This window comes from Ailuropoda melanoleuca, chromosome 11 (assembly GCF_002007445.2).
Source record: "Ailuropoda melanoleuca isolate Jingjing chromosome 11, ASM200744v2, whole genome shotgun sequence".
Lineage (NCBI taxonomy): Eukaryota > Metazoa > Chordata > Mammalia > Carnivora > Ursidae > Ailuropoda > Ailuropoda melanoleuca.
This window is the reverse complement of record NC_048228.1, coordinates 72,329,978-72,345,994: the sequence shown is the minus strand read 5'-3', so window position 1 is coordinate 72,345,994 and position 16,017 is coordinate 72,329,978. Positions and strand designations below refer to the sequence as shown.

General features: G+C 36.7%; 1 protein-coding gene across 1 annotated transcript in view; it reads left to right on the top strand.

Moving 5' to 3' along the window:
- Positions 1-16,017, top strand: part of GABRB1 (gamma-aminobutyric acid type A receptor subunit beta1) — a 352,274-nt gene that overhangs the window by 216,761 nt on the left and 119,496 nt on the right. The window lies entirely within an intron of this gene.

The window sequence follows — 16,017 nt, the reverse complement described above, 5'->3', positions numbered from 1 at the left end:
CAGGAAAGAGATTACCAACACAACCCAAGACTAAGATGCATGACAGTGGATCTCAAACTGGAATGTGTCTCAGAAACGCCAGGAGAGTTTGTTAAGACATAGATTTCTAAGCTTCATCCCCAGAGTTCCTGGTAAAATAGGCTTCAGATAAAGCCCAAGATTTCACTGTTCTAATGGTTTGTAGTTGATTTTGATACTGCTGGCCTAGGACCACAGTTTGAGAACTAGTGGAACAGGATGATGCATGGGGGAGTGCAGAGACTGTGCTTTGTTACTGATGACATAGTGCAATGAGCACGTAGCCAGAGATGGGCCAGAAGAGACAGGGAGAACACAGATCGTGGAGCAACTTGGGCATCTACTGAGGAGTATAAATTTAGTCCAAGGCCCAATTTACAAGGGTTACTGCTGTGCGAATGGATTGAGGAGTGGGAAGCCTGAATCCTAGTTAGTCAGTTGAGAAGTTGGTGCAGTCATCCAAGGAAGAGATGGTGGGAGCTTGAGGTAAGTCAGAGTGGGAACAAAGATGAAGTAGACAGAGCTTGATGATACATGAGGTAAAAGAATGGAAGGAGCCTGGTCTGAAGATGCTCTTCAAGGACTCAATCCATAATAAACTATATAAACTATAATAGTTCTAATTATATGTTACAATTGTTTTTTAATTATTCCAGATATTTAAATCCATAATAAAATAGAACAGGTTTGAAAAAATTTAATAGGTTCCAACCAACTACCGACTGTCTGGCAATCTACATCCATGTAGTAAACAATTACCAAAGTGTAACAATGATAGTTACTGTGCACTCAGTGCTTGTTTTGCACTAGGAAGTCTCCTACATACTCTACTCAGTATTTTATTTACTTCTCACCACACTTTAGAGTGGGCACTATAGTTAGCCCCACTTTATAGATGAGGAAACCATGGCGCCCAGGTTAAATCATTTCCTGTTTCAAATATCTTTCATGTGCTGCTCCAAATCCACTCTTTTCCACATGCTTTCTGCCATAGGAGGCTGGCCTGTGTGGACAATCTTCCAGGTGGATTTAGCCAATGGGAGAACCTGGCAGGAGACCAGAGGTAGGGAACAGAGTGAGGTCAGATTTTATTCCCTCCTCACACATTGCCTCACATGGGCTATGTTCCTCAACAAAGTTGTCACAGATCCTCTGAAAGTGGCCTTGTCTACACAGCTTTCTCCCTCCTGGTTCCAGGAACCAATTTTTCTCCTCTTCCTTTCATGTTTAAAAGTAGTACCACCTCTTCTGTTTCTATGACTGGGGCACCACACTAACCATTATAGTTTTCTTACAAACTGCTTACACTTTTACATTAGTCCCTTTATGACATTTCCATTAAATTTTCCTATGTTGAACAATGAAGGAATACAGGGAAAGGGTACAGGAGGCAGGGATTCAAAATCCCACAATCTGACTCTAGACACCAAGTTCCTAGAGCCTGCTGAAGTGGGGGATGGGAGGTGGGGAAGGATTGGCGAGCAATGTCTCTTCTGTATTTTGTAACTGAGTGCAGACAAAGGCAAAGAATAATCATCTAGTTAAATAGATTTCTGCAAATCAAGAAAAGCTAAGAGTCTGAAAAGAGATTAATGAAAAATCTATTCTTTGGCCTCTTGACCAGTTCACCCTAATTGGGAAAGAAAAGAAGGATCTCTACCCCACCCTTAACATCTTTATATGACAGCAAGAGTATGTTTAAAAACAGATAGGGTTTAAAGTACCACCATTATGAAGATAATAAGTGGCAACCCTTGGTTTTCTCGATCAAAGCTTCTGTGAAGTTTCTGAAGGGGCTGTTTAAAACTAAAAACCTTGTACATGATGTAGGTGACTATTTTTTTAATGGGTGACAGAGCAGGAGAAGCACCATTCTGGACAATAGCTTTTTATTCTGTCATGTTCATATCCTGTTCAGTTAAAAGAACTCATTTTCTTGCAGTGTATGGTATCAAACTCCTGGTTATAGAGTGTCATATATAGTGATATATACAGTTATATGTAACTTAAGTTAATATACATGAAATCTTCAGAAAACAGATGGATGTTCAACTTTCCAAAACTGATTAGAATTGTTAATCAGAGTTCAGAGAAGAGTACAGTCACAGCCAAGATACCAGGTCTATCGGCTTGTGATGGTTTCCTTAACAATGTAACAAGCCTTATATCCCTGTCCTAACCATGGATAATTTTAGGTTATACAGCTACAATTTTACATTTGAATATATTAGTTCCTTAGCCTGGAAATCAAAAGCTATGGAAATGTTGCCATAAAATTAAGTGTTAGATATTGAAAATAAACATGCTGATGTGACCACTATTGAGAAAATAATAAAAGACTTGAGAAAAGGAGAACAAATGAAAGTTACTAGATGTAGCAAACCTAGTTTTTCTAGGAAAGTTGTAAAGTGCCAATAAATATATATACAGTACAAAAGAAGTTAAAAAATTTAGAACTCAAAAGAACAATTCACTTATCAAGACCTGATTTCCTAATGAATTACAATATCCAGCATATTTCATTTATGTACACAAAATAATGTGCAATTTTCTATAAAACCACTGTGATAATCACATTCAATACACATCTGGTCAAAACAGTTCAATTTCTTATTCCAGAAAGAATCTTATTAAATTAGAAATGAGTAATGTATCAATGCACTGTAAAATCTAGGTCTCTTGACTCTAAGCCCAGGATTATTATCAATCTAGTAAATTTCTATTCTAACGAATTACACAGAAACTATTAAGAAAATGTCTTAGTTCCCATATCCCTACCCAACTTTCTGCTTGTTCCCTTGGCTTTAATTAAGTGAATCTATTCCAGGTCATACCCATTTGCACCTGATTTAAGTGAACTGCACCCTTGAATGGGACTTTCATTGCTGCTATCGATGTGACCAATTCAGTCCCCACAGCCAAATTGATCATGCAGCCACAGACATCCATCTTTAAGACAGCTACTTTTAAAAATCCCAACACGTCTCTGTCAATTTACTTTCAGCCACAGACAAGTCTGGCCCTCACCTTGAGCAAGCTTTCCCAGATTAAAGAGAATGACACAGATGCCCCCAAATTCTAAGGTTAACAATTTGAATGATCACCATGCTTATAATCATAAACATGGCAAATGAGAGGATGTGGGGGAACAAAAATTGTGAAAATAGTAAGTAAACCAAACCTAGTCTCTAAAACAAGTAACATTTTTTTCTGTGACATTTGTAAGGTGTATTTGTGCTTTAGTAATAATTAACATTTATTGTACTCTCTTATACCCTCTTATGAGCAAGACGCTGTTCTAAGGTTGTTGGTTTTTTTTTTTTTCGTTTACTATCTCATTCGATCTTCTCAAAATCCCAAGTTTTGTTTTGTTTTCTATTATTTCACTCAGTCCACTTGACATCCTATGAAATAAATATATTAACACCAGTTTATGATGAGGCTATGTGAAGTTAAATAAAGTCACATAACAAGTGCCTAAGTCAGGATTCAAACGCACATCTGAAAGTTTCTAGAGTAACATTGGGTTTTAGTACCACAAACTTTTCCAGCCATAGCTAAGGTCATGACCACTCCCCATTCTGGTGATATACACACCACCCTTTGTGTCTCATTTTCTAAGTATTCTCAACCCCAACTCCTATTAAACCTTTAAAAAGGTTGAAGTCTATTCCGAATTATAAATAATGGGAAGGAGCTTAAAAGATAAACAAGAATTAAATTTTTAAGGCAAAATTAAATCTCAAGTGAAGCATGGATAGAGAGATTTAATGGAGGCAAAGGGAGTTTCCTTGAACTCTTTAAATGACCCAGTGATGGTCACCTTCTCTGGGAACATGGGCAGATGATATGAGTATGGGGACAAGTAAAAAAAGTCACCATGAAGGACAGGTGTTTAATACTGTCTCAGAAAGGACAGAGATAGTTAATGCATGTTTGACTCAGAACTTCACTCTGCAGGCTTCTTAAATATTAAACTACTAAGTCATTTCCAAAATATGGATTTGGGGGGAGGGATCTGGTTAAATGTGGAGGAATAAACACAAGTCTATTTCCACCCAGTTCTTTAATATTACCAAAATGAAAGAGGAGAAATAAAAGTAGTATTAACCCTCAATGGTAAAACAAAGAAAGAAACAAACACACACAAAAACTGAAAAGGAGACAACAGTAGAAATGAAGGAAAGAGTATGGATAAAAATTTTGTGGGTAGGCCGGTGATGGGTATTAAGGAGAGCACGTATTGCATGGAGCACTGGGTGTTATACGGAAACAATGAATCATGGAACACTACATCAAAAACTAATGATGTACCTGTATGGTGACTAACATAACATAATAAAAAATTTAAAAAAATATTTTGTAGGTAGGAAGCTGACGAAGGAGAGGTTACTATCTTAGCTGAGAAGAGAAAATTAAACTCTTATACATCTACAGAGGTGAGTAATGATGAAGCAAATATATACCTCTCAGACCTCGAGACTCAGGTTTGGGGCACAGTGTTCCACGAAATGTCAGGGCATGGCTTAGGGCTGAAGACAACAGAGCTGGTGAAAAGGCTTCATAAAAAGAAGTTAGACCCAGATTTCTTTCCACAACTTTTTCAAAGACAAATATCCCTCCCTCCCCAACTTTCGAAGGCTAGAGAGTTTTTTAGTCTCTCAAGAAGATGAACCAGAGAATTTGAACTCATTTTCCCCTTTTGATGGGGCCATAGTGAGTTACTAAAGAGAAAGAAGGGAATTAAATGAAAATCTCAGTAGTTTTATACTGGAACTCCCAGCCCCATTCCCATACATCTGCTCACAGACCACCAATAGCCCAGGGTATATCTACTCCTTGAGGATTTGTCTCTAAAAAATTTCAGAGGAAACCTGCAATTAGTAATTTAGAGGATGGTTTCTGAATGCAAACAGCTAGTCTCAAATGCAGTCTCTCTGCGGAGAAGCCACGCACAGTTTTTAAATGCCTCATTCTCTAAAGGAACAAATAGCAAACAATAAGGGCAACAGCAGTTTGAAGGTAAAGCAACTTGAAGAAATCCTTCTACATGGGAGAAAAAGGAGGGAGAATGGAATTTAGAAGAAACGGGACCAAAAATAATTTCAATCAGGAAAATTTAAAAATATATCCATAGAAAGAAAGAAGAGATCATATCCATAAAAACACAAATGGGATGCAAATGGGATACAAAAATGTAAAAATTTTATAGTTCTTGGGGAAAAAATATCAATGAAAGAGTAGAACAAACATCCAAGAAAACTTCAGAGAAAGTGAAATGAAAAGCAAACAGATGGACAATGAAAGAGGAAAAAAAAAACGAGGAAATTAAAATGTTAACTTAAGGAGGAAATTATCAGATTAACTCAGGGAATTTTCACAGATTGGAAAAAATTATTTTCCAGGCTGAAAGAGTTCCCCAAATTCCCAGATTTATAAATAAGAAAGACAGTCCTTCAAGGCCAATCACAATGAAATTACCACCTCCTGGAGATAAATGAAATTCCTGAAATCTCCAAGGAAGGAAATTTAAGTCATATCCAAAGAATAGGGATCACAATGGCATCTGACTTCTCATCAGCAGAACTAGAATCTAGTGGTACCTTCAAAATTCTGAGGGAAAATGATTCACCCTAGAATTTTATATATAATAAATCATGAAGGACGACATTTTCTGATATTCAAGACCTAGAAAAAATTTGTATTCTCCATTTCTATAATCTCTTAGAAAATTGTTGTGGAATACGCTGCAGCAAAATGAAATAGTAAACTAAAATAATAAATCAAAGTAATAATAACAATAATAGCAATAACGATAGTTATAATAAAGAGACACATGCAATCTAAGATAATGGAAGAACCTCACAGGAAAGACAGCATAAAGTGTGATAAATCTGCATATGACTAATGTGCAAATTAGTCATAAAAAGAGCTGTGAGAGGGATAACTTGGCTGTGAGCATGGAGTGGGGGGTGCTGTTGGAGAATTTAAAAACAGTAGAAATATCCATGTGACAAAGAGTAATGGCATTTGAAAAACAGGTAAAAACAGGATAATTTTTTTAAATGAGGAAATTAATAAAATTAAAGAATACGACTTGTACAAGAAAGGAAATAACAATTCTGGTACACTATTTGGCTCACAGTGAACAAGATTTATATAAGCATAATAATGTAGTCACTAACTTCTAATTGAAACAGGCATATATACAATATACAATTATTAATAGTACATATAATAATCTAATTAATATTATTAATATAATAATTATTATGTTGATATGTATATAAATTTTATACATGCATATAAATCATGTGGTAAAATAAAGGAGGTGGGTATAAGAAAGCTAAATATTCAACCACGATAAGAGGAAGGCAGTAGAAAATAGTGGTTGTGGTATAATAAAAAATACACATATTTGGTGTTTGTCCTTGGTTCCTGGCTATGGGGCTTCAAAAGCCTTTGGAATTTTCTAAGTGATAGGAGTATATCTTGTTATTCATAAAGAGCCCTTTCCAACATATGTGAGTTTATGTTAATGAGATGGGATCCCTAAATAACTTCATGATGGGGATTGGTCAACAGAAAAAAACAGATAACTGGAGCATTGGAACTTTCAGCCTCATCTCCCAACCTGCAGAGATTGAGTTCAACCATATAATCAATGATGTTAATCAATCATGCCTATATAAGGAAACCTGGAATAAAAACTCTGGACAGTGAGGCTCAAGGAGTTTCCATGTTGGTGATATCAATGTGCTTAGAGGGTGCAATGTGTACCCCCACCCAAGACCTTACCCTATATATCTCTTCCATTTGGCTGTTCCTGAGCTGTATAAAAAACTTTATAAAAAACTGTAATTGTAAGTATATTGCTTTCATTAAGTTTTGTGAGTTGTATAACCTACCAAATTTTTGAACCTGAAGGGAGCTTGTGAGGAGTCCCAATTTTGTAGTCAGCCAGGAAGAACTGTAGGTGGCCTGCGGACATCTAGGATTTGTAGCTGGCATCTGAAATGGGGAAAGTCATGTGTGACTGAGCCTCTCAATCTGTGGGGTCTGTACTAATTCCAAATTTAATTGAATTGTGAGACACCAAGTTGCTGTCAGAGAATTAGTTGTTGCAATGCAATAGCCAAACAAAATGTTTAGAAATATGAAAGTTAGTACCAAAAGAAAAAGCTGAAGTGGTTCAAAATCATTTCTCTAGACAGCCAAATTAAAGGGTAGAAATGAGTGGGCAGGTGCTTCTTTATTTCCTTAAAATCTTTTAAATTTATCATGTTCATGTATTACATTGATGAAAATGAAATTTTATTAAATAAGAATTAATTCATTTCTAAGAGGTGAGAGTATCATTTTATTATTCACTAAGTCTTCCAAATCATAATGCCCATTACTTAGTCATTAATTAATTTGTTCATTTGTCCCATATTTATTAAATATCTGACATTCCGTGCCCAGTGGTGAATAAGAAGACTTTTGGAATGTGTATTTTGATTGAGAAGCACTACGTAAAAAAGAGACAGGGTGCCTGTGTGGCTCAGTTGGTTAAGTGTCCAACTCTTGATTTTGACTCAGGTCATGATCTCAGGGTTGTGGGATCGAGCCCTGTGTCTAGGCTCCATGCTCACTGAGAAGTCAGTTGGAGATTCTCTCTCTCTGCCCCTTTCCCCACTCACATGCCCCCTCTTTCTCTCTCTCTCAAATAAATAAATCTTAAAAAAAAAAGAAAGAAAAATGTGAGAGAATAAATGCAGAGCAATATTTACTATAATATTTTTTAAAAATATTATCATCATTCTTATCAACTAGTAGAAATAGGCATTTTTTACTGGGCAATTTTTCATAACATATATTGGCATAACATGATGAAGTATAGGGTACAATTTTTGTTATACAGATTATCATTTATTATTACACCAAACTCCTAAAAATTATAGTATGTGTGGAAAATCATTTTGTGAGTACGTAACATAGGAAAATGCATGTTTTATATGGAATAACTCAAGACGTTTTATCTTCATGCCTAGTTTCTTGTTTGGCAATCACATTTTAGTTTAATATTGGAGTTGTGATCTGTGCTACAATTTGTTTTGATGGTCTCCAAAATGATTGATTTTGGCCTTGTCTTATGCACTGTTCAGGGTTTTACTTGAATCAAATTTAGGTTGGTTTCTTTTTTATCCATTTGAATGTCAATTACTTTTAGCTTCCAAAAGAATTACAAATGTGTTTTCTTCATTATTTAAATTCCCAGAAGAGATATAACTCTGCCTTGGCAGGGCTGAAACCCCCTAATCCCAAACCCCTCCTTCCCTATTGAAACAGTGGTGTTCATTATGCACTTCTTTATTAACTTGAGGTTTCTTAGGCAAGCTTCATTACATCAGTGTAGAGCAGACACGAACATTTAACAACAAAAAGCAGGATTTCACTGGGACATAATCAGATAACGAAAGCAGTATGTTAGTCCAATGATTTCTATAAAATTATCTCAGCTAGTTGCATCCAATGAGAGATGGGGTCCAGTGGGTTCTAGGGCTGGGGTGGGAATTGTGGCAACATTTTATCAGTTGAGAAACCCGTAATGACATTATCCCTACAGCCAGATGAACCTCATTCTTTCAGGGTCCTCTCTCCCTCTTTATTTCCTTTCTATCATTTTATTCTTCCTTACTTTCCAACACTTCTGTTTTCTCCCATACCTTTATCCTGCCAAATATTCCCATTTAGCTTGTATTATGTGTCAGAGCTGATAAGCAGTACATGTGCATTAAGTCATTAATCCTCACTACAACCGTGTGGGATTGGTGTTACGGATATTTCCATTATACTGATAAAGAAACTGAGACGCAAGATGAACTCCCCAAATTCACATACCTAGAAGCTCCTACATTCTTCATTGCTGCTTGTACACTGCTTCTGAAGCCAGATACTCTAAGGAGCCCTTGTCAACGCCCTCCCCCGTATACACACAAGGCTTTCCGCCTCTGGTGACTCTTAAAGAAGCCCAACAAATTCCAGCTTCAACTAGTTCACCCAAATTGGTCAGTCTCTTGCCTGCAACGTAGTTGTTAGTTTTCCAATTTGCCTTTGGATTCTTAGACCATGTCTATCTTCCAAAGCCATGTGGAGGGTTGTTACAGACAAATAAAAGGAAAATGTCAGATTTTCTGGATCTGGATTTACCCACGTGACTTGGCTGTTTTGGTGTTAGCCTTAGGGAGCCTTTTTCCTAAAGCTTACCTGTGCTTTATAAGATGGTGTGGGCAGACTGTTGCTCCAAAATGAGGAATAATTCCTGCCTATTAGCAAGTGAGTTTGCCTCCAGGAAACCACTGAACGTCGGTACAAATCAGAGGAGTTTCAGCAGGGGCCTAAATTAACCTGCGGGAGCCTTTCAGAGCTGCAAGCAGTATTACTCCCAAGCACAGCAAGGTCAGCCCCATCACGATTTGGGCTCTGCTTCTAAAGTGGGAATGATTTTTGAAAGAGAACTCGCCTGTTGCTTTATGTTGTGGAGAAGAAAAAAAATTAAGAAAATGTGACTAATCAAGTGCTAGAAGACTTGAAAACAGAAGTTTTCTGATTAGTAATGCAAAGCTGGGATCATGTCTTCTTGTATTTGTCAAAATGGAGAACATAAAATCCTGCTAACCTATTCAGCTAGCTAAAAGGTTTCCATGACAACTGTGGGAACTTGGAACATTCAGTATTCTTGTCTTCAAAAATAACCTTTCTGTATAGGCAAGAGATTGTTAAAAGCACTAACCCACTTCACCTCTCCAGTCCAAGGTAACTACCTGACCATTATGTTGGTCTCGTCCTACCCTGGAAAAACTTCAAATGGTCTGTTTATTCTGGTGTAGGAATAAAAATTCAGATGACTAGCCCAGTATAAACTGTGTTTAATCTCAGCAGGTTTGAGCCCTTTTACTTTGTGTACTCATTAGTTTTTCCAGAGGAAAGAGAACTTACTTCTATGCAAGGAATTATAGATATAAAGGTTATTTCTTCTCTCCTTTTAAAGCCAATCAACTTGAAAATAGAAAATATAGCTATCTCTTACAAAAATTTTTCCCTGAAATGCCAGCAACACATGTTCATGGTAGATAATATAGGAAATACAGAAAACGCTAAGAAAAAAAAAGGATCCATTATCTCACAACCCAGAGAGCCTAACCATTGTTGAAATTTTAAAATGCCCTATTCTAGGATTTAAATCATATCACTATTTCATTAGTTCATTTTTTTAACTGATTCCTTAAGTTTGACCCACCCACAGAGATAAGCTTGGATAATGGCAGGTTTATTGCAAAAAAGACAAAAACAAAAAAATACATAGTAGATAATCACCTGGGTAGCAGTCCCTCTAAGACTGACTTCATGAAGAACCAAAACAATAGCTTTATAAATATTCAGTATAATTAACCTACCTTATTTGTGCATTGGTGTTCATATTCCCCCAGAAAGAGGTTCTGATTGGTCTGTTGGCCATCATCCAATATGGAGCATCTCTTTGCCTGGTTTACTCAATCCTTGCTAAGGTCACAAGTTAAGTTTCAGGTATCACAAGTGGCAGAACCCCAGAAACTTTTTTTTTAAATGATTTTTTATTATATTATGTTAGTCACCATACAGTACATCCCCGGATACCGATGTAAAGTTCGATGCTTCATTAGTTGCGTATAACACCCAGTGCACCATGCAATACGTGCCCTCCTTACTACCCATCACCAGTCTATCCCAATCCCCCACCCCCCTCCCCTCTGAGGCCCTCAGTTTGTTTCTCATAGTCCATAAGAACCCCAGAAACTTAACTGGGCCATTTCAGCCTTCCTTGTGCAGAACGTAGTCTTAAAGGCTCCTTACCAGTTTATCCTATACGCAGTTTTATATATTTTGTTCCCCTGAGATTCATCACCCATGGCATTTCAGAAGTGGGAGAGTAGAAGTGGTTGACCCCAAGTACAAGCAATGTGGGAGTGAGGGGTGGGGTAGGCAGCATTATAACAAAATTAAAAGCAATAATTAATAAATAAAAGCTACTGAAATTCAGCCTGCTTTATATTATCACAATGTTCCAGCAAGTCTAAACATTGGAGATAAAACACTCCTTCTCCAAAAATATTTTTTATTGTTCTAATTTCTCAACAGTTAGTGAAGACACTGATGGGTTTTACTAAAATAATATATATTTAAGCTTCAGATTAGTGCACTTTAGTTACTTACACTATAATCAACCTTGTAATCTATGTGGGAGTTAATTCAAGGGACTCTCTGTGTGGTCCATGACAAAGAGAATTAATGTTCCACTCCTTTCAAAAGCAAGTTCCATAGGGTTCAGAATCATTCAAGCTCGTTTTGGGCCTGGTTCATTTATTCAACTCCTAAGTCCTGTTCATTTCTGCACTTAGCCAGTAAATTTGAAATAAACAATGGTAGCACAGTGGTTGTAAAGATAAATGAACAGAACTTGAGTTACTTCAATTCTATCATTCTATGTGCAAATCATTCTCTGAAACGGGGAATTCAGTATTTTGGAAGTATTTTTCCATGTGCTTTTCCTTCCTTCCTTCCCCCAAAAATACATATATTGAAATACTAATTTATTCATTTTTCCTTTTTTGTACCATAATATATATTTTTTAAATGTAGTTTAGTCTATTTTCTTTTTTGGCATAAAATCATATAAAAAGTTCAAGATTAGAATTTTACTATCCATGTTTCTTTTCTGACTGTTGTTACTGTTTGTTACATTTCACAATTTTTACTGAAAATAATTTTGTCCTCTACAAGAGGAAAGGGTATTTAAAATGATTCATTCCAGATGTCAAATACTCTAGGTATTCCATTGTCTATTATATTTTAAGCATTTAATGATATTAACTTCTTATTATAAACTATTATCCAGAGACACCAAAATTTATTTAATTATTAATCTATTGCTGGACAATTAGTTTGTTTCCAGGTTTTGTTATTATAAATAGTGCTATATTGATATCTCTGTACACATTTTATTCCTACTTTCTAACTTTGCTTCCATCTAATTTTATGGGACTGCTTATAGGCAATAAACAGGGTCAAAAAACAGTACAAAAGCACCACAATTGATTATCCACAAACTAGATAATGTGAATCATCACTGCAGTGAACTCTAGCTTATTCAATAGTTAATTATCCACAAACTGAGTATCAATAATTTATATGACCTACCTACAGCATCCTCGTAAAAATAAGAATTAAAAAAAAAATCTTATGGTGCATTGTCTTTAAAAAGCCTTAAGAATCTCCCCCTTTTTTGTATGCATCTATTATTTATGTGCAGTATTCTTGAACATTTCCATCTATCATGTTACGCAGAAGCTTTGCAGAATAAAATCCTCCCAGGCAGCTCCTAGTCATCTGGGGCATCCTAATCTGCTATACTTATTCATGTTTCAATGCACATACTAAATAAGAAATTGGCAAGATGATGCAAGGGGCTATGGATATTCAGCTTTGTTCTTAAGCTTGGAGTCAGGCAACATTTCTCTGGATAGTTTGCTTCCTACCAAATTGTGTGCAGAATATAAGGAGAATCTGATTTACACCCACGCCAAGGAAGGAGCTCTGCCCTAAAATCACAATGCAGTATATTTGGGAGAGGATTGTTCTGTGAGAGACAAGACAAAGCCATGTTAAGAGTTTGGCTAGTGCCAGACTACCCGAATTTGAATCCCACTGGCTGGTTGAGTGACCTTGGGCTAGTCAGGGGTTGAACTGGGCTCTGGGATAAAACAATAAACAGGGGCGCCTGGGTGGCACAGCGGTTAAGCGTCTGCCTTTGACTGGGCATGATCCCGGCGTTATGGGATCGAGCCCCACATCAGGCTCTTCCGCTATGAGCCTGCTTCTTCCTCTCCCATTCCCCCTGCTTGTGTTCCCTCTCTTGCTGGCTGTCTCTATCTCTGTCGAATAAATGAATAAAATCTTTAAAAAAAAAAAACAATAAACAAATTACAGTCCCTGTACTCATGGAAATTTACAGTTTAGAGAGAGTCAGATAATTAAAAATATGATTATATAAAAGAATACAGATCAGGACCTCCCACCCAGCCTCAGCGTATCTGTCGGTTATTATTATATTATTATTGGAATTGATGTTACCTCCCATAGAAGCATAAATTTCTTTGAAGGTAAACCATACACACACACACACACACACACACACACACACTGACAGTAAATTTTCTCTCTCTCTCTCAATAGATAAATACAGATATAGATACTTATGTAGATATATGTGTATGTGTGTAAATGTACACATACACACCGATGATAGATTCTCTCTACACATACATATACACATTTACATACATACCTAAATATATTTTTCCTTCAGGAAAAATGAAGGGATGCTCCCTCCGCCCCCCCTCTATTCTTCAGCCTTCTTCTTCATAGTTTTTTTCTTGCTTAACTAAGGGTAACTGACTCAAACCCAAACTCTACATACTGCCAGTTTTATGACCTTCTCCAAAATTATTTAAATTCAATAAACCTCAGTTTCTGTATCTGTAAAATGAAAATTAAAAACAGTATCACCTCATAGGGATTTTATGCAGATCGTAAGCAATAATGTATATAAAATGTTAAACACAGTACCAGGAACATAGTTAAGAATTCGATTAATGTTAGTTGCTTTTACAATTAGTACTCAGTCAGTATAAGAATCATCCATAGACTCAGAGCTCATTATTATTCCCTTCCCTCTGGGATCTTCTAGTTACTAGAGAACATTTATTGAACACTTTAAGGAATATAAAAATATCTATGGATGGAAGGGATAATTCTCTACGGCTGTATATGAACTGTTAGATATAGCAGGCTGGTTCCAGTTACCGTATGGTGCCTAGATAAGTATTCCTTTACCCACACACTTTCACCACCCGCTATAAGTGTCACGTGACCCCAGTACTTAATTCCAGCACATGGAGAAGGCTGCTGCTCACACAAGTGGGCCACATAGAGGGCTGAGCAATGTCTTAGGCACTTCAACAGGTGAAATTTTCACCAATAGGCCATGAGAAGACCTGAAAGCATGGGCTTTGTTCCTGCCCCTCACAAGATCAGTGGTATCTCCACCCCAGTGCTGTTGGCCAACTATACTTGGAGATCTTCCCTTTCAGACTTAGCTACTCTCTAAATGCCCATGCCCATTCAGCTAAAGGAGATTGCTTTTTCAGTTTAGGGAAAATGGTCAGCAACTGGCTTAAGTCTGTTTTCAAATAATTTTGATGTCACACTTGAAATAAAGCCTTTGAAAAGTCCAAGAGCTGATATGTCAACAGCTCTGTTCTCTGAATCTATTTTGACAACTTCCTTTTAAGCCAATGAGTGGTTCACATCCAGCTACCTGGGCAAAGGAGTGAGGGAGGACTTTAGGATACAATTCAATGAAGCACAGAAGGAGAAAAACCACAAAGGCTCCAACTTACATATTTACTTCCTCTCTACATCTACCGCAAACATCTCTGCAACTTAGCCTTGGTAAGAGAGTAACAGAGAAGCTAGCACTCCAGAGTAGTCTAGCTCTTTGTAACATCCCACCCCTAGTCCAACTGTAAATGTAGTGCTTAAATAATCACCTTATTGCTGGGGCAGGGAAGAAGGAAAGGGTTAGATGAGGAAAGGCAGTTTTTAGTACTGGCTAAGGTCATATACTGTGGAATCAAAAAGACCTGTGTTCCCACTCTCCTTCAGCCACTTAAAGCTTAGTGACTTTAGGCAAACTACTCAACCTCTCTGAGCCATGACTTCCTCAGTTGATAAAGTGGATGATGTTGGTAGTATTGACTTCACAGGGTTCTTTTGGGAACTAAAAAATGATAAAGTTTTGGCATAAGAAAGCAATCAGTAGATGTTAGCTTCTGCTACTCTTAAGGGAGATGCATGGAGAGCAGTATAGTCAAGAAAACTTTATCATGTCTGTCTTCTGCTGTGCCAAGCCTGTGTAATTAAGTTTCCAAGATCAGGAAACCACTAGGTGCCTTGTCTTATGTTAGCAACTCATTTTTGTTGTGCAAAATTCACATTTGCAGGCCTCCCAGAAACTGTTGTAGAATGAAGCACATAAAAGATTCATGCACATTCGGCAGTTACCTCCTGGATAACACTTCTCAAGGGATTGATTAAGGAATTTAATTTAAACCAACAGAACCAGTAATATTTCTGCTGATCCCTTGTGTAACTGTGTTAGTGAACATAAATTTACATGGACAGGCTTTGGGTATTCTGTGATTCTTACAATTATCTAGTTCAAAGGAAAGCAAACTGATTACCATATGCATGAAACTGAGAAAGAGAAAGTTCTCTTCTGTGTCAGCAGGAGGAGGAAAGGTGGTTTTGAAATATGAATGTCTTGCTACTTTTATTTATGTGTTTTCAATGTTTGTAGAGAGAAAATAATTGCCAAAATATGACATGTAGAAGCAAATTGAGTGTGTATTTTTCTTCTCAAGATTCTGTGTTCAAACTTTGACCAAAAGTAATGCTGTCTAACATAACTCTTGCAATATGTACATCCGAGTGATTAAAGGCTAAGAAATAAGGGATCATAATCCTTTTTTAATACTTGCTTATCATAATATACTTAAAATAATAACTATGTCTAGCATTATATTAAACAACAAAGAGTCTATCCATTTCAGTATCTTTCACAGAAGCTCAATATATAAAATAAATAAAAAACAGAAATTCTCTGGTTAAAGTGTAGGTTAGATGTCTAAAAATCTGACCTTGTAGCCTCCTCATTGGTCCCCAGAAATAACCACTGAATGACCCTGTGTAATCCAAAAACTCAAAAGAACAAATAGCCCTTAAATTTATATGGAAACAGAAAAGGCCCCGAATCACCAAGGAATTGTTGAAAAGGAAAAACAAAGCAGGGGGCATCACAATGCCAGATTTCAAGCTGTACTACAAAGCTGTGATCACAAAGACAGCATGGTACTGGCA